This window comes from Sorex fumeus, unplaced genomic scaffold (genome assembly GCF_029834395.1).
Source record: "Sorex fumeus unplaced genomic scaffold, SorFum_2.1 ptg000122l, whole genome shotgun sequence".
Lineage (NCBI taxonomy): Eukaryota > Metazoa > Chordata > Mammalia > Eulipotyphla > Soricidae > Sorex > Sorex fumeus.
Window position 1 is genome coordinate 28,667,210 of NW_026606179.1, and position 19,484 is coordinate 28,686,693.

The window sequence follows — 19,484 nt, forward strand, 5'->3', positions numbered from 1 at the left end:
AAAGGTTACTTTTTATTACTGACATAGGCTCTCCACTTGAGGAAAAAACACTGAACAAATCCCTAAGTCCTGCATGCTTCTACTTGTCTAATATGGCTTTCTTCTATGGGAAGCAGTCCATGATACTTACATATTTTGATGTGAAAAAAAAAGTTATTTTTCAAGTTTTTGTTGTTGCTGGGCTGGAGTGACAGCACAGCAGTAGGGCGTTTGCCTTGTGCGCGGCCGGCCCGGCCGAGCTGGGTTCAATTCCTCCACCCCTCTCAGAGAGCCTGGCAAGCTAGCAAGAGTATCTCGCTTGCACAGCAAAGCCTGGCAAACTACTCGTGACATATTCGATATGCCAAACACAGTAACAACAAGTCTCACAATGGAGACATTACTGGGCCTGCTTGAGAAAATCGATCAACAACGGGAGAACATTGCTACAGTGCTTTGTTGTTGCTGTTGTTAGTTTGTGAGGGGCACACCTGGGGGTACTCTGAGGGCTAGGGCTATTCCAAGAGGTACTGAAGAGCATGTGGAGTAGGGATAGAGCCCATGGTCTCGAACATATAAGATGGCTCTACAAACTGAGCCATCATCCTAGCTCCTATTTAACAATTTTTTTCTATTTAATAATTTTTAAGGTATAATAAACATACAATAAACTACACACATTTTATTTGGTTTGTTTTTATTTTAGGGGCAGGGAGATACCTGGCTGTTCTCAGGGCTTATTCCTGGCTTCATACTCAGGGATCACTCCTGGTGGGCACAGGAGACCATATGGGGTGCCAGGGATTGAACCTGGGTTGACCACATGCAAGGCAAGCTCCTTACCTCTCTGGTCCTAAAACCACACATATTTTTTTTCTTCCCTCCCTCCCTCCCACCTCCCTCCCTCCCTCCCTCCTTGGCCAAAACCACACATATTTTAAATGTAAAATTTGATCATTTCTGACACATGTGTATGCCTGTGAAACTATCACTACAAAAAAAAAAAAGAAAAGAAACTATCACTACAATGAAGAGAGTAAAGAGAGTAAATAACCATCATCCTAAAAGTTTCCTCATGCCCCTTTGTGATCTACTCTCCTACTTCTCATTAATGTCAATACCTCCTTTTCCAGGTAAATACAATTTTCCATTACTATTAGCCTGAGTTTTCTGAAGTTTCATATACGTGGAATTATATAGTCTCTCTTTTAAATGTCATTCACTCAGCACAATTTTTTTTTTCAATTGAATCACTATGAGATTTGTCCCAGGGCTGAGATCTCCAAGCCTGCTTGGATGGGGACTGGGCCTCCTCCACCCAGATCCCAAATTTTCCAGTAGCTAGGCATTTACAACCACAAACTGTCCCCGGCACCATGAAATCCCATCAACGGCCAAGATCCAGAGACTATAAAACAAAGCTCCCAGAAGCGTGTAGCTGCTCTTATAGTCTAGTTCTCCTTCTTGGAGAACCCGGCCAGTTACCGAGAGTACCTGCCTGCATGGCAGAGCCTGGCAAGCTCCTGTGGCATATTCGATATGCCAAAAACAATAACAATGATGTGTCTCATTCCCCTGACCCTGAAAGAGCCTCCAATGCGGCACCATTGGGAAGGACGAGTAAGGAGAGGCTGCTAAAATCTCAAAGCTAGGACAAATGCAGACGTTACTGGTGCCCGCTCGAGCAAATCAATGAATAACATGCGGGATGACAGTGATACAGTGATACCATGAGATAGTTACAAACTTTCATGATTAAGTTTCAGACATATAATGATTGAGCACCCATCCCTCTATCAGTGCACAATTTCCACCAGCATTGTTCCCAGTATCCCTCCGGCCACCCCCATCCCATCCCACCCCTGTAGTGCCAGGTACTTTCCTTCTTACTCTCTCTCTACTTTGGGGCATTATGGTTTGCAATACAGATACTAAGAGGCCATCAGGGTTTGGTCCTTAGTCTACTTTCAGCATGCATCTCCCATCGAGAGCAATCCCTCCAACAATCACTTACTTAGTGATCCCTTCTCCATCCCAACTGCATCTTTGCCCAGTACATGATCCATCCAAACCATGGAGCAATCCTTCTGGCCCTTACCTCTACTGTCCTTAGAGGTTAGTCTCCTATTATGTTACTTCATATTCCACAAATGAGTGCAGTCACTCTATGTCTGTCCCTTTCTTTCTGACTAGTTTCACTTAGCATGATACTCTCCGTGTTCATCCACTCATATGCAAATTTCATGATTTCATCTTTTCTAACATCTGCATAGTATTCCATTGTGTAGGTGTACCAAAGTTTCTTTAACTAGTCATTTGCTCTCGGGCACTCGGGTTTTTTCCATCAGCACAATTCTTTTGAGATTTACCCATGTTGTTTTGTGTAACAAGTTCATTTTTTTCATTGCTGGTATATTATTTTACAATAGTATATATTGCAACATCTTTACTTAACAACTTGCTGGACAAATAAAGCTGCTATAAAACTTCATATACAAGACTTTGTATAGACATATACTTCATTTTCTCTTGTATACACAGCCAAAAGTGGGATGACAAGATCAGAAAATAGATCTGTGTTTAACTATGTTTGTTTTGGAGCCATGCCTGGCTCCAATGGCTACTGAAGCACCACTCTCAGAGATTGTCAGAGGGCTATGTGATACAGGCAATCAAATCTGCACCCCCCTCATGCTAAGCATGTACTTCAGCCCTTTGAACTATCTATCTGGAATAATGGGGATTTTTTGGCGGGGGGAGGAGGGCGGTCACACCTAGTGATGCTCAGGGGTTACTCCTGGCTCTGCACTCAGGAATTACTCCTGTGCTTGGGGGACCATATAGGATGTCAGGGATTGACCCCAGGTAGGCCACGTGTAAGGCAAATGACCTACTCAATGTACTATTGCTCTGGCCACTGGAATAATGTTTAACGTCTTTTTATCCCCCTTTTTGGGTTTTTGAGCTATACCTGATCATGTTCAGGGCTTAGTTCTAGATTTGCACTCAGAGATCACCCCTTGAAGGTGCTTGGAACCAAATCCAAGTCAGCTGCCTACAAGGCAAGCGTCCTGCCCACTGTAATATCTCTCTGGCCCTATGTTTACCATTTAAAGAAAAATGCAAACTACTTTTCAAAGTTGTGTTACCATTTTACATCCCCAATGGCAGTGTATGATAGTTCTAATTCCTCTACATCCTGACCAGCCCTTGGTATGTTCAGACTTGTAATTTTAACTATTCCTATAGGGGAGTAGCATCTCATTGAGATAATGTCCATATCCTTAATTATTATCATAATGACTCATTTCGCTTAGCATGATACTTTCCATGTAGTACCACTTGTATGTAAATTTCATGACTTCATCTTTTCTAACAGCTACTTAGTACTCCATTGTGTAGATGTACAAAGTTTCTTTAACCAGTCATCTGTTCTCAGGCACTCAGGTTTTTTCCAGATTCTGGCTATTGTAAAGTCGATTGCCTCGAGCAGGCCCCAGTAACGTCTCTTTCATCCTAGCCCTGAGATTATATTCACGGCTCTTTAGGAGAATGAGACCCATCATTGTTACTGGTATTTGGCATATTTGGTAGGCCACGGGGAGTTTGCCAGACTCTGCCCTGTGGGCAGGCTACATTCGGATAGCCTGCAAGTTTGTCCAAAGTAGGAATGAGGTAATAAGATGTCGCGCAGCCGCAAAGGCCGCAAATGTCCGGGATCAGAGACTATAAAATCCAGATCCCGGACGAGAGCAGTGCAGTCTCTGCCCCCGCGCCTCGGTGTTCCTTCCCGGAGTCCCTTGGAGGGGAGCGGGTTGAGCTTTCCTCCCCGCCCCGGCCAGGGCTACGGCAGCCGGAGACCTCCAGGACCAGCCACCACCATGCTGAGACCACTCTCCGCACACCTGAAGGTACTGGCAGAGGGACAAAGCCACGCGGGTTCCGGGGCCGAGACCTCCAAGCCTACTCGAATTGGAGTCGAGCATCTTCCACCCAGATCCTCCAAATTCCAGTAGGCGGGGGTCACACCCACCACCTGGCCCCCGGCGCCGTGTAATCCCATCAGCGGCCAAGACTCAGAGACTATAAAATCCAGATCCCGGGACCGACATCTTATTATCTCATTCCTACTTTGGACAAACTTGCAGGCTGTCGAATGTAGCCTGCCCACAGGGCAGAGTCTGGCAAACTCCCCGTGGCCTACCAAATATGCCAAATACCAGTAACAATGATGGGTCTCATTCTCCTAAAGAGCCCTGAATATAATCTCAGGGCTAGGATGAAAGAGACGTTACTGGGGCCTGCTCAAGGCAATCGACGATTAACAGGATGATGAAATGAAAAAATTGTAAAGAGTGCTGCAATGAACAAACATGTGCAGATGTCACTTCAACTATACTTTTTTACCCAAGCACAAAAATTTGTAAATCTACAACTGTACCTCATGGTGTTTCACTAACAAAAATTTAAAAAAATATGTAGATGATGGAAAATGGGCACTGGTGAAGGGATGGGTACTGGATCATTGTATAACTGAAACCCAAGCACAAAAATTTGTAAGTCTACAACTGTACCTCATGGTGTTTCAAATAATAATTAAAATAATTAAAAATTTATAATAAAAATTTTAAAAATTATAATAATGATATTGAACATCCTTTCATGTGTTTACTTGCCAACTATATATCTAATTTGACATCCATTCAAATTTTTACCCATTTTTAAAATAGGGTTATATTTTGTTTGGGGACTTTTTTCTGAGAAAATTTCCTCTAAGGGGAAATGACACTTCTTCTTTTCCCTCTGCAAACACCAACTGTTCCCCCCAGTTTTTCTGACTTCATGATAAAAAATGAACTTACAACTGGATTACTTGTCCTTTTTCTCTTTTATCTCCTACCAGATCAAAATGCTTGCAATTCTTAATGGCCAGCATTCTCTTAAATCTGCAGTTTTGCTCGACATTCAAACCTCAACATCTTCTTCTTTGTAGCTTTTTTGGGGAAAATGGCTTAGTTTGACCTCCATAACCACTCTGCTTCCTGTCATAACGCCGCTTTCTACACTTGCTAGAGTGCTATCTGAAGAAAGCTATTTTCTTGTTTTTGAACTCTAAGAATACTTTATAATTCTCGATAAATAATGTATGTTTTGTAAAGATTTTTTTGCTTTTATTTCTGGGTTATACAAAGAAGTGCTCAGGGGTTACTCCTGGCAGTGTTTAGGGAATCATATGCAATGCCAGATATTGAACCTAGACCTCCTGCATGTAAAGCATGTGCTTATCCCGTTGAGCAATCTCTCCAGCCCTGGAAAAGATTTTTGGAAGGAAGAATGTGGAAAGCTCATACCTGGAAGTGCTCAGGTATGCTATTCCTGGCTCTGTACTCAATGAGTGACCCCTGGTGGTTCTCAAGACCTAGGAAGTGCTTGGGAATAAATCATTGTCATAACTGAAGTGGACACAAGCAATGTAAGAGCTTTATCTTTCATATCTTTCATACTATCCAGATCTTCAAAAAGACTTTTTTGCCAGTTATGCTGTTCTCATTTTCTTGACTTACTTTCAAAGAGATGTTTATGGTTTGGTTTGGTTTGGTTTGGGGCCCACCCATGGTGCTCAGGGGTTACTCTTGGCTCTGCATTCAGGAATCACTCCTGATGGGCACAGGGGGGCCATATGGGATGCCGGAGATCGAACCTGGGTAGATAGCATGCAAGGTAAACACCTTACCCACCGAACTGTCTCTCTAACCCATATTTGCCTAACTTTAAGGTTACAATTTCACTATTTAAGATTAAGTTTTCACTATTTTCTAGAAGTTTCAGAAGTTTAGCACTTATGCCTAGATGTATATTAAAATGTTATTTGTATATGGCTTAAGACAAGAATTAAGGTTTTTTGCAGGGGAGTGGGAGCACATTCAGTGGTATTCAGGGACTACTCCTAGCTCAGTGGTGGGTGGAGATCGAGGGTTACTCCAAGCAATGGCCAGTAATCAAACACGAGAAAGCAAAGCATGCACACTAACCCTCTGCACTATCTCCCTGACCCTAAAATTTATTTTCATCTTTTTTGGGGGGGTTCACCCCCGAAATAGTGCTCAGGGATTACTCCTGGCTCTGTGCTAAGGAGCTTGGGGACCATATGTGGTTCTGGGATCAAAACCAGGTCAGCTGATTGCAAGGCAAACACCCTATCAGCTGTACTATCATTCCAGTCCCTCTAAAATTCATTTCTAAAGATAGATACTACTCAAAAAAGTATCTTCTCCAGTCACAACATGACTAAGACAGAAACTAAATGAAAAAAACTGAGAAATTTGTGGGAATTAAAAATAAACAATGGATTAAAGAAGAAACAAGGAAAAGTAAAAAATCTTAACAGAGGAAAGAAGACAAAAATAACATCTACCACAGCTCTGTGGACACAATGAAAATAATGCTAAGGTTATAACTGTAAAATATATAAACAGGGAGCTGGAGTGACAGAACTAAGGGTAGGGCTCTTGCCTTGCACACAGCTGACCCAGGTTCAATCCCCATCATCCCTTATAGTCCCCCCAAACACCACCAGAATTCCTGAGTGCAGAGACAGGAATAAGCCTTGAACACCACCAGGTGTGGTCCAACACCAAATTAAATAATTATTTAAGTTAAAATACATCTTGAACAAAAATATCAACAATATACTTTTATATGAAATTAAGAAAATTTTATATGAAATTAAGAAATAAACCAGAAAAATAGTATAGGGCTTTAAGCACATGCTTTACATGCAGCCAACCCTGATTTGATCTAGAAAACATCATAGTCCACCAAGTATCATCAGGTGAAGCCTGGAGACTCCCAAAGCACCACCAGGGTGGCCCAGGTAATCCCTGTAAGGTTCAAGTGGTATTGTATCTTCAGGCCCTTGCACTGAACTACTACCCCAAAAAGCGCATACTTTGGTAATGGGAGGCAAGGGGGAAGGTGTTTGTTTGTGGCAGCCAGCATATATATGGGATGCCAGGGATCAAACCTGGGTTGGTTGCATGCCAGGCAAATGACCTGCTACGCTATACTATTTCTCTGGCCCCAAAAGGCCCAGAATTTCTAGGAGGAACTCTTTGCCTCCCCTCCTGAGCACCACTCAGGAGCTCCACTTCCTGCCAGAAAAAAAAAATTTTAAACTAAACCCAAAACTCACACAAGGAAATAAATTAAAAAATTAAGATTGAACAAAATAGAGGGGGTCCTGTATTCGGCTAACCTAGGTTAAAGCCCCATCACTGTATACTGTCACCCAAGCACTGCAAGGAAAGATCCCTGAGCACCACCAGGTGTGCCCCAAAAACAAAAGCAGAGTGAGAGAGAGAGAAAGAGAGAGCAAAAAATATTGCTTAAAAGAAATAGATACAAAGGGGGTGTGGTACTGCCAGCAGGTCAATCTGTACCTGTGAGGCGAGTACATCAGCAGCCTGATGGCACCTTCAGATTTCCAGATACCCCAAAATTGCTGCTGTGCCTTTAGCCAGACCCCAAACACTTGGGGCAAAGTTTTCCAAGAAAGTAAACGGCCAAAAATTAGGTATGTGGGAGACACACCCACAAACCACTTCCGGCTCAGCTATATAATTCGAGGCATGGCCTCTCTGGTTCCTGATTGAACTGCTTAATGGCCATGATGCCAGACACTCAGAAACAAATCTCAAAACCCAGCAGCTTTTGGCAGAAATGCGTCCGGTCCCTGTAGTAGGTTACCGGTGAGGGGGCAAACCAAGTGGGAATAGGTTTTGTGCCTTGGCCTGTTCCCCCTGGCGGCCCAGTGGCTGCCGTCCTTCAGAGGCCACTGGAAAGTCAGGTTTGGGCCCCCAGTGACGAGACACCCAGGGCCTCACGGGATGGGGGTGGAACCGGTCCTGTCCTCCCCACCTCAACAAGACCCCAAGTCATCGCCCACGAACGGCCTCTCTGGCTCCTGATCAAGCTGCTTAATGGTCATGATCCCAGAGACTCAGAATCAAATCTCGAAACCCAGCGTCTTTTGGCAGAAATGCGTCCAGACCATGCAGTAGGTTACTGTCCCCGGGCTACCCCAGGGGGAAAGGGTGTTGTCCCTCAGCCTGCTTCCCCCTGGTGGCTCGGTGGCCATCATCCTCCAGAGGCCATTGCACAGTCAGGTTTGGGCTTGAGTGACGAGACATGTTGGGACTCACGGGACGGGGGGTGGAGCCAGTCCTGTTCCCCCCACCCTAACGAGACTCCAAATCATTGCCCACGAATGGCCTCTCTGCCTCCTGATCAAGCTGCTTAGCGGCCATGAACCAAGAGAATCAGAAACAAATCTTGAAACCAGTGGTTTTTGGCAGAAATGTGCCCAGACTCTGCAGTAGGTTACTGTCGCCAGGCCACCCCAGGTGAGAAAGGGTGTTGTCCTTCCACCTGCTCCCCCTAGGCGACTCAGTGGCCACCATCCTCCAGAGGCCACTGGACAGTCAGGTTTGGGCCCTCAGTGATGAGAAACGCGGGGCTTCGTGGGATGAGGGTGGAGCCGGCCCTTTCCTCCCCTACCCCACCGAGATCCCGAGTCGCTGCCCATGAACGGCCTTTCTGGCTCCTGATCAAGCTGCTTAACGGCCATGACACAGGACTCAGGAGCAAATCTCGGAACCCAGCAGGTTTTGGCAGAAATCCCTCCAGATTTAAATGTTAAAATTTCGGAATTTCAAAATCAGGCGGCCACTACTGCAGCCACACGACATCACATGTTATTCATAACCAGCAATAGAAAACAAATTGTCTACAGTTGCCTTTTAAGCAGATCTGAGTGTTGGGGTAAAATCTCAAATAATAATGGTGGATCTGGTGTCAAAATATTGAATATGATCAATGTAGAGAGAGTAATGTGGAAATCATCTGCCCCACAGGGAGCAGGAGGGTGTGGGATGGGGATATACTGGGGTTGTTGGGGGTAGAGAATGGGCACTGGTGAAGGTACAGGTGTTTCATTGTAGACCGAGACTTAGACCTGAAAGCTTTGTAACTGCTCTCACAGTGATTCAATAAATAAAATTATAAAAAATAAAAAAAAAGAAATAGATACACAGCCAGTTACATTAAAGGCCAATAAATGCCTTTACCCCTGTACTTTCTGTGCACATGAATGTCTCCAATATTTTAAAAAGTTGAACCTTAAACCCATTATACTAAGTTAAATAGATTGGTTGCAAAAGACACACACTCTATGATTCCACTTACAAGAGGTCCTTAAAGTAGTCAAATTCTTAGAAACAAAAAGAGGGGTGATTGCCTGGGAGCTGGGTGGTGGAGGAAATGGAAGTTATTATTTAATGGGTAGCTTCAGTTTTACGAGTGTTCTGAAAATGGATGGTTATGATTTCATAACAATATGAAAGCACTTAATACCACCAAACTCTACAATTAGAAAAGGTTAAAGTTGGGCCAGAATGATAGTACAGGGGCTGGAGCGACAGCACAGTGGGAGGGCGTTTGCCTTGCACACGGCCAACTCAGGTTCGATTCCCAGTATATAATATAGTCCCTTGAGCACCACCAGGAGTAATTCCTGAGTGCAGAGTCAGAAGTAACCCCTGAGCATCGCCAGGTGTGACAAAAAAAAAAAAAAAGTAATGATAGTACAGCAGGTAGGGCCTTTTTTGCCTTGCACTTTACTGACTGGATTCGATCCCCAGCACCCCTTCTGGTCATCGGAGTCCCGCCCAGAGTGATTCCTGATCACAAAGCCAGAAATAAGCCCTGAGAAACCACCAGATGTGAACCACAAACAAAAAAGAAAAGAAAAAAAAGAGAAAAGGAATTGGTTAAAGTGATCTGTCACTGTCACTGTCACTGTCCTCCCATTGTTCATGGATTTGCTCGAGCGGGCCCAGTAACATTGTGAGACTTGTTACTGTGTTTGGCATATCGAATACATCATGGGTAGTTGAAGTGATAAATTTTGTTATTTGTATCTTAGCACAATAAAAAAATTAAATCAAGGAAAATCCATATGTATACATCTGGATCCAATACCATCTATTAAAAAAATATCCTTTCTCGGCCAGAGTGGTAGAACCAGCAGGTAGAACTCTTGCCTTGCACCATGGCTGACCCCAGTTCGATTCCAGGCACCACACATCCCCTAATAGCAAGTGTCTTCAAAAGCACTGTCAATATTTTATCTGTTTTTATGATTATTTCAAGTAGAAAAACAAATTTAGTCTCCATTACTCCATCTTTCCAAAAGTAAAAGCCATTTGTATTTATTTTTGCTTTTCTTTTACTTTTTATTTAATAAAATTGCATTTTCACAACCAGAAGGCCAGAGAAATAGCATAAGAGGTAAGGTACTTGCATTACATATGGGTGATCCTGGCTTGATCCCAGGTACCACATATGGTTCCCCAAGCACCAGCAAGTATCACTCCTGAGCAGAGGGACAGAAGTAACACCCAAACATCACCAGATGTGGCCCCAAACACCACACTCAAAATACATATCACAACCAGAATTTATTCAGTTATTTCATATATTCACTATTTTAAATTTCTGCAAGAGGGGCCAAAGTGATAGAACAAAGGGTAGAGCATTTGCCTTTCAAGGGGCTGACCCAGGTTCAATCCCTGGCATTCCATATGGTGCTTTCAGCACTTTCAGAAATAATTCCTGAATGTAGAGCCAGGAATAACCTCAGAGCATCATCAGGTGTGACCCAAAAAAACAAAAAACAAAAAACAAAAAAACTGCAAGAAGAACTTTGAAAAGATATTGCCTCTGAGAAGTTCATTATTGATGACCCCTGAAAAATTCTCCTGCTACTTTTCTTCCTAAAGTTTTTCTCAAAATCTCTGGGGCTAGAGCAATAGTATAGTGGGTAGGGCATTTGCCTTGCATGCAGCTGACCAGGGTTTGATCCCTGACATCCCATTTGGTCCCTTGAGCACCAAGTCAGGAATAAATCCCAGAGAATTAATGGTGTGGCCCAAAAGCTTAAAAACAAACAAAAAGCTTAAATATAATGACTTTATATTTGTGCAATTTGAAGATCTCCAATTATTCTACAACATAAACCACTTATGTAATTTCATTACAAACCGTGTAATGAAATTAATGTTAAGCTAACAAAATTTTGTAGTTCCGCCCATGCCCAGGCTAATGTATATAGGACTTTATGTTGCTCATATGGTATAGAACATATATTTCAAATGTGAGGCCCTGAATCCAATCCCTGGTACTGAATGTCCCTCAAAAAACAGCCAGGAAAAGCCTTGGTGAACCTCCAAACACCACCTGAAGTGATCCTGCCGCTCCCAATTAGCAATGTCAGATACGCCTTCCAAATAACTAAGACAAAGTTACTTTTCTTCTGTAAAAATACTGAAAATAGACAAGGCCAGTTATATGGCTCATTGTTAGATCATACATGAAGTAGAAAAAGTCCCTAGGTTCTGTCCCTGGCACTGCAAAAAATAAAGTATTTGTAAGAAGACATACAAGCACCACAGACAATAAGTGCAACCTTTGGCAACCTTGTCTGCCTCAACTCAGAATGCAATTCCCTTGGTTACATGTGGAACAAGCACAATAGCAAAAGGAATGCAAGCCTCAGTGACCATTACATGTACGACTACCAGTAAATACTAAATGTGTGAGCACCACAGTCAGATGGTGTGTGCAATCCCCTAATCATCTTAACAATGTGAAGGAAAGGGGAACAGGAGAGTTTTTTAAATTTTTTAATTATAAAATCACTAAATAAGCTAATCTTCAGCTTGTACTTAACTTCTGGGGGCACCTCCCATGTGGCGCTTAGGCTTCAGGGGCTATTCTTGACCAACAAGTCAATAGTTCAATGCACAGCCCCAAGAATGCATTGCTGTTTGGGCCCTGTGGTGCCAAGGATTACTCAGGCCACCCTAATAGTGTGCTATGGTGGGAGACCTTCAGAGCCACACCAGACAATGCTTGGGGAACCAAGAAGTACTGGGGTCAGCAGCATACAACGCATGTACCTTAATCTCTGTTCTATTTTGCTGATCCATCAACCTTATAGTCTAACACAACAATTTTAACAACTTATTTCTAAAATACAACTGGACTAATATAAGACCAATTCCATATTTTATTAATATACAGTTCCCTCAAATAGCAACTGCTACCAAGAGTATCACGCCCACATGGCAAAGCCTGGCAAGCTACCCTGACATATTCGATATGCTAAACCCAGTAACAATTGTCTCAATGAAGACGTTACTGGGCCCGCTCGAGCAAATCGATGAACAACGGGAGGACAGAGTTTATTTTTTGTTTATATATATTTAATATATATTATATATATTTATATTATATATTTAATATATATTATATATATTATATATTTAATATATATTATATATTTATATTATATATATTACAGGTGCCTGCTCAAGTAAATCAATGAACAATGGGCTGACAAGTGATACAAGTGATACAAGTGGGGCTGGAGCAATAGCACAGCAGGTAGGGCGTTTGCCTTGCACGAAGCCGACCCAGGTTCGATTCCCAGGATCCAGCATCCCATATGGTCCCCTGAGCACAGCCAGGGGTAATTCCTGAGTGCAGAGCCATGAGTAACCCCTGTGCATGGCCAATCACCAGGTGTGACCCAAAAAGCACACACACACACAAAAAAAACAAGTGATACAAGTGATATATTTTATATACATTTATGTATATTTTATGGATATTGTTTTTTAATATTTTAATAAAATAAACAGAAGCAAAGATGATTACATCAAATTAATATGCTTCACACAGGAAAAAAACAATAAAAAAAACACTCAGGGGCTGGAGCAATAGTACAGCAGGTAGGGCATTTGCCTTGCACAAAGCCAACCCGGGTCAATTCCAGCATCCCATATGGTGCTCCCGAGCACAAGGAACAATTCCTGAGCACGGAGCCAGGAGTAAGTACTGAGCATTGCTGAGTATGATTCCAAGACAAACAATAATAGACAACCACAGACCGGTGTTAGATTACAGTTGCAGGCATTTTAGGTTTTACATTGGGTTGTCCTTTTTCCTCCCAGAGGGAACTTAGGCTAATTGAATTACACCTGACCACAGTTCTCCAGAGGCACACCCAATTCCATCTGGGCACTCTCAATTCTCCATGTTTATCTTTAACCTCTCCTTTGTGCTCTTCTTCCCCTGTTAGTCATATATATGCACAAATCAGACACTGTAACTTACAAAGTCAAAACCTTCTGATGGCCCTGAATTTTGTATATGCAAGTGAAATATTACTTTTCTCTTTCCTTTATGTCCTATGCATAGTTTTATTTTAGAGCAATGTCCTTTTTGTATAAACACAGGAAGAAAGTTAATACTATGATTTTGTAATATGGGATCTAATTGACTCCAAATAACATTTATTTTAGGGTATCCATCATACTTGCTTGACTTAAGCCTCAACTGCCCATAGAATTGACCTTAGTTCTTAATTCCGCAAAAGGTAAGTCCCACTGAGGGACTTGGATGGACCTAGGGAAAGCTGTAAACTGCCCTGGTTTCTAAAAGGGACAGCCTAAGCATCACAAGAAGCATGATAAATTAAGAACAAACTCTGGAACAAACTCTGACATGACCCAAAACGAAGTAACTTGATAAGAATCTTGGAGTTAGGAAAAACTAACTTGGCCTGGGGACTGTAGTCTGGAATATATAGCAAGATATCCTCAAGAAAAGCCACTCTTTAAGCTTAATCTAGCGTATAGATAAAAGCCTTTATCTCTTACTATTTATACAAAATGATTAGAAATATCATTAAGAAGTAAACTTAATATAATTGTTTAAATGGATTACCAGCAAAGAAAAGGAGACAGCGATATGCCCTTAAATGGAATTCCACCCTTGGGCAGATCTCTTTAGAAGGAATCTAGAGTGCTAGAGCCCCTGAGATGATATTCTGTCCTTGGGTGGATCACCTCGAAGAATATCCCCTGAAGGAGGAAACTCCTGAAGGAGATTCATTCTTTATGTTAATGTTCAACCACACTTACGTGTAATTGCTGCCCCCCAACCTTTCACAATTTCTCTTATGATTAACGCTGAAATATTAGAATAACTGCCACTGATTACCAACCACTAGTTACCAGCTTGTGGCCACGTTCCTTCATCCATCAGCCAGGAAGACAGTCATTGGCTCTGAATGCACCAGGGGACGCAGGCACCCAACCATGGCATGGAGACGATGACAGACTGGGAGAAAATATTTGCCCATCATCCAACAAAGGGTTAATAACACACACATATGTATGTATGTATATATATACATATATATACACACACATATCACACACATGCACGCATGTGCACACACACACACACACACACATATATAGCACTGGTAATACTTAACAGAGGAAAAAAAAAGGAATCAAAGAAATAGTATAGCAGGTAAGATAGTATACCTGTCTTGTATGCATCCAACATGGGTTCTAGTCTGGACACCCCATATGGTTCTCTGAGCCCCATCAGGAGTGATCCCTGAGCAAAAAGCCATTAAGTCCTGAACACTGCTGAATGTGGCCCAAAGCGGGTGGGGAGAGAAACAATCAACCCTATTAAAAAGTGGAAAGAAGAGATGAACAAAAACTTCAACAAAGAGACATACTGATGACTAATAGGTATGTGAAAAATTACTCAGCATCACTAATCACCAGAGAACTGCAAGTAAAAACAATGAAGATTTATCACCTCATGCTGGCCCATATGCGCAAGAACAAAAGCAACCGGTGCTGGCACGGATGTGGCGAGAAAGGGACCCTCCTTCACTGCTGGTGGGAATGCCAACTGGTTCAGCCCTTTTGGAAAACAGTATGGTCGATTCTCAAAAAATTAGAAATTGAGCTCCCATTTGACCCAGCAATACCACTCCTGGGAATATATACCAGAGAGGCAAAAAATTATAGTTGAAGTGACATCTGCACTTGTTTGTTCATTGCAGAATCTGGAAAAAAACCTGAGTGCCCGAGAACAGATGACTGGTTAAAGAAACTTTGGTACATTTACACAATGAAAACACTTATTTAAAAAAAAATTTTTATTAGTGAAATACCAAGAGGTACAGTTGTAGACTTACAAATTTTTGTGCTTGGGTTTCAGTTATACAATGATCCCATCCCTCCACCAGTGCCCATTCTAATGATTCCAGTATTCCTCCCACACCCCAACCCCCCCATCGCACCCCGCCTCTGTGGCAGGGCATTCCCTTTTGTTCTCTCTCTCTCTCTCTCCTTTTGGGTGCTGTGGCTTGCAAAAGAGGCATTGAGTGGCAATCATGTTCAGTCGATAGTCACTTTCAGCATGCATCTCTTATCCTGGGAGGATCCTCCCAACACTCTTTACTTGGTGCTCCCTTCTCTATCTGAGCTGCCTCTTCCTCTAGCATGTGCGGCTGGCCTCCAAGCCATGGAGTGGACCTCCTTGTACTTATCTCAGCTATTCTTGGGTTTTAGTTTCCTATTTTGTTACTTTATATTCCCCAGATGAATGCAATTTTTCTATGTCTTTCCCTCTCTTTCTGACTCATTTCACTTAGCATGATACTTCCCATGTAGTACCACTTGTATGTAAATTTTATGACTTCATCTTTTCTAACAGCTGCATAGTACTCCACTGTGTAGATGTACCAAAGTTTCTTTAACCAGTCATCTGTTCTCGGGCACACGGGTTTTTTCCAGATTTTGGCTATTGTGAACAGTGCAGCAATGAACATAGAAGTGCAGATGTAATTTTAACTGTATTTTTTTTTTTTGCTTCTCTGGGATATATTCTCAGAAGTGCTATGCTGGGTAAAATGGGAGCTCAATTTCTAATTTTTTGAGAATCATCCATACTGTTTTCCAAAAGGACTGAACAGTCGGCATTCCCACCAGCAGTAAAGGAGAGTCCCTTTCTCGCCACAACCACGCCAACATCGGTTGCTTTTGTTCTCTTAGATGTGGGCCAGTCTCTGTGGTGTGAGATGATACCTCATTGTTGTTTTGATCTGCATCACCCTGATGATTAGTGATGTAGAGCAATTTCTCATGTGCCTTTTAGCCATTCGGATTTCTTCTTTGAGAAAGTTTCTATTCATTTCATTACCCCAAGAAATGTTGAAAACACTTTGGACACTTCTCAAAAAAACTAAGAATTGATTTTCCATAAGACCCAGAATTCCCACTTCTGGGCATCAATCTCAAGGACCCTAAAAAACTACTGTGAAAAGACATATGCACTCCTATAGTCATTGCAAAACTGTTCACAATAGTCAAAACCTGGAAACAACCTAGTGTCCATGAATAGATGACTGGATAAAGAAACTATGGTCAGGGTGGGAATGATAATACAGCAAGCACTTGCCTTGCTTGTGGCCAACTGGGTTTGATCCCCTCGTATCCCACCAAGTCCACCAGGAGTGGTTCCTATGTGCAGAGCAGGACTAACCCTTGAGCAACATCAAATATGGCCAAAAAACAAACAAAAAAGAATAAACCATGGTCTATGTACACAATGGAATACTACTCAGATATAAGACAGTTGCCACTAAATAGACAGAACTGGAGGGTATCATGCTGAGTGAAGTCAGTCAGAGGGAGACAAAAAGATCCCAAATGATCTCTCTCATATATGGGACATAAGGAAACATAATAAGGCAATAACAAATGACCACAAGTAACAGAAACTAAAAACTGATCTGCAGATTAGACCTCAGTTTGCCTTTCTTTCTGGAATAACAAATATTGCTCTAACAATACATCTGGGATTGTGGAAAGAAAAATCTCAGCAATTGTTTGCATTTGGTCTTTATTCCTTTCTTTTGCTATCAAAAAAAATCATATATGGGGCCAGAGAGAGTACAGGGGTTAAGACATTTGCCTTGCACATGGCCCACACTAAGAGTGATTCCTGAGCACAGAGCCAGAGTAGGCTCTGAGCACAGATAAATGTGGTCCAAAAACAAGACAGAGAGAGAGAGAGAGAGAGAGAGAGAGAGAGAGAGAGAGAGAGAGAGAAAGAATCTAAAATAAATCACAGTTTCTGCTTTAAGAAAATAGTGAGGGTTGGGGCTAAGAGGGTACAGAAGATAAGACACTCATCTTGCATGCGGCCAACCCAGGTTCAATCTCTGACACCCCATATGGTCCTCCAAACACCACCAGAAGTGATCTCTGAACATGGAGCAAGGAGTAAGTCTTGAGCTGAGGATGCAACAGAGGTGAAGAGGGGAAACAAGTAAAAGTAAATAGCAAGAGGGGCTCTTGCCTTGCATACGGCCAGTCCGGGTTCAATCCGGAGCATCTTAGATGGTCCTCCGAGCCCTTACAGGAGTGATCCCTGAGCACAAAGCCAAGAATAAGCCCTGAGCACCACTATATGTGGCCCAAAAACTGAAGAAAAATGAGTAAACAAAAGAAAGAATAAAGTCAGAACAGAAAGCAACAAAGTTGAAATACCTAATCAGTAGAGGAAACAACAAAACCAAAAGTTTTTTTTTTTTGACAAGGCCAATAAAATTACTGTCTCTACTCAAGCTAACTAAGATTTAAAAGAGAGAAGACACAAATTACCAATATCAATAATGAAAGTCAGGATAAAGCCCATAAACATTAAAAAGATAAAGGAGTATAATGAATAACTAGATAATTTGATAACCTAAATCAAGGTACATTTACAGACTGGTAACAGACAGCAAGTGTAAAAAGGAACAAAACCAACAACCCACATAAAATGGATCAATTCCTTAAATGAAATATCTTCCAGAATCTACACAAGAGGATGACACTGGTATAGGTACTGGTGCTCATTTTAGACTGAAACTCAATCATGAATAACTTTGTAACTTTGTATTTAGTAGTGGTTCAATAAATAATAAATTTTGTTAAAAACAATCTGAGAGGCCTATAATCTTTTTTAGAAATTAAATCCATAATTACTAACTTTTCAAAACACAAAGGCACCAGGCTCAGACACAGAGCACCAGGTTCATATTTAATAAAGAAATTATATCAATTCCCTCCAGAAGACGAGCTAAATCATATTATAATGCATCATCACTCTAAAATCAGATAGGAGAACTACAAATTGGGGTCAGAGAAATACTATACGGGATGAGCATTTCCCTTGCACAGAGCTGACCTGGTTCCATCCACATATGGTCCTCCTAGCACAACCAGGAGTGATTCCTGAGCACTGCCTGGTGTGGACCAATCCTCAACACACATCCCTTCCACCAAAGCCCACAAAATTTACACTAGGTGCATCAATAAATTAATATTTAGGTATAAATCTAACAAGACATGTGTAACAATATCTACATGAGGAAAATTACAAAGTCTAATAAGAAAACTTAAAAGTTAATGAATATTCCATTTCTGAAAAAGCACCCAATTACAGTAGCATTAAGAAGGATGAGCAAGGAGAGGCTGATAAAATCTCAGGGCCGAACTAGGCTGCCAAAACGAAGAAGGACTAAAATGACTATCTGTACTTTCAATGCACATACACTGGCATCAGAAGCATGCATCGAGGACCTGATGGTGCAAGCGTGAAAGATTGAGTACGACATCATTGGTCTGACTGAGACAAGAAGGCATCAATCACATCACCCCGTTTTCGACACTGGAGAAGAACTGTTCCTTGGAACATGCGATGATAGAAGCATTGGTGGTGTCAGTGTCCAACACGAACTTGGCCATGAGCATTAATTCATTCGAATGCCTAACAAACGAATCAGACGATTACACTTGAATAGATGTGGCTCACTGCCAGCAGTTTCTATCTTCATCTACGCACCAACATCCAACTATGATGAAGAAGAAACTGAGAAGAAATAGAGCTGGAGAAGTTCTATAAAGAAGACCACACCTTCTACAAGATCACTGTCGGTAATCTTAATGACAAGATAAAACCGAGAAGGTCACCCGAAGAACTCCGTATCGGGGCCAATGGCCTCAAATGGAATAAACAGGGTGAGAGACTGTCTGAGTTCATCATGTCGATCAAGACCATCCATGGTAACTCACAATTCCAGAAGGCCTGGAATAGAAGGTTGGACATAGGAGTCTCCCAGTGGACAGTTCCACAACGAAATTGAGCACATCATATTCAATCAATGGTTTTGCCTGACGGATGTCACTATTGTCCCAGAATTCCAAATGGGATCAGACCACCGTCTTCCTTCGTGCAAAATTCTACTTCATGGAGCAGGGAGAAAGGACTGCAAAGTTTAAGAAAAGAACTCACAGAATGACCACCAACTGGGAGCTCTTTGGCACTACTGCGGCAACGTAGGAAGATGCCGTCACTGACAACATCGACGAGGAAGAAGATCAACTAGTTCAGCACTTTCATAACTGCACGAGGAATGCTGAGAGTGAGAAAGCCACAAAAAAATGCCTGTCTTCGGAAACACTCAAGCTCATTTACCAACATGGTTTGGAGCCTCAGGCAATCACAAGCTAATATCGGAACTC

At 42.0% G+C, this 19,484-nt stretch overlaps 1 protein-coding gene across 2 annotated transcripts in view; it reads right to left on the bottom strand.

Annotated features, from left to right (window-relative positions):
• Positions 1 to 19,484, bottom strand: part of CUNH16orf87 (chromosome unknown C16orf87 homolog) — a 75,581-nt gene that overhangs the window by 43,079 nt on the left and 13,018 nt on the right. The window lies entirely within an intron of this gene.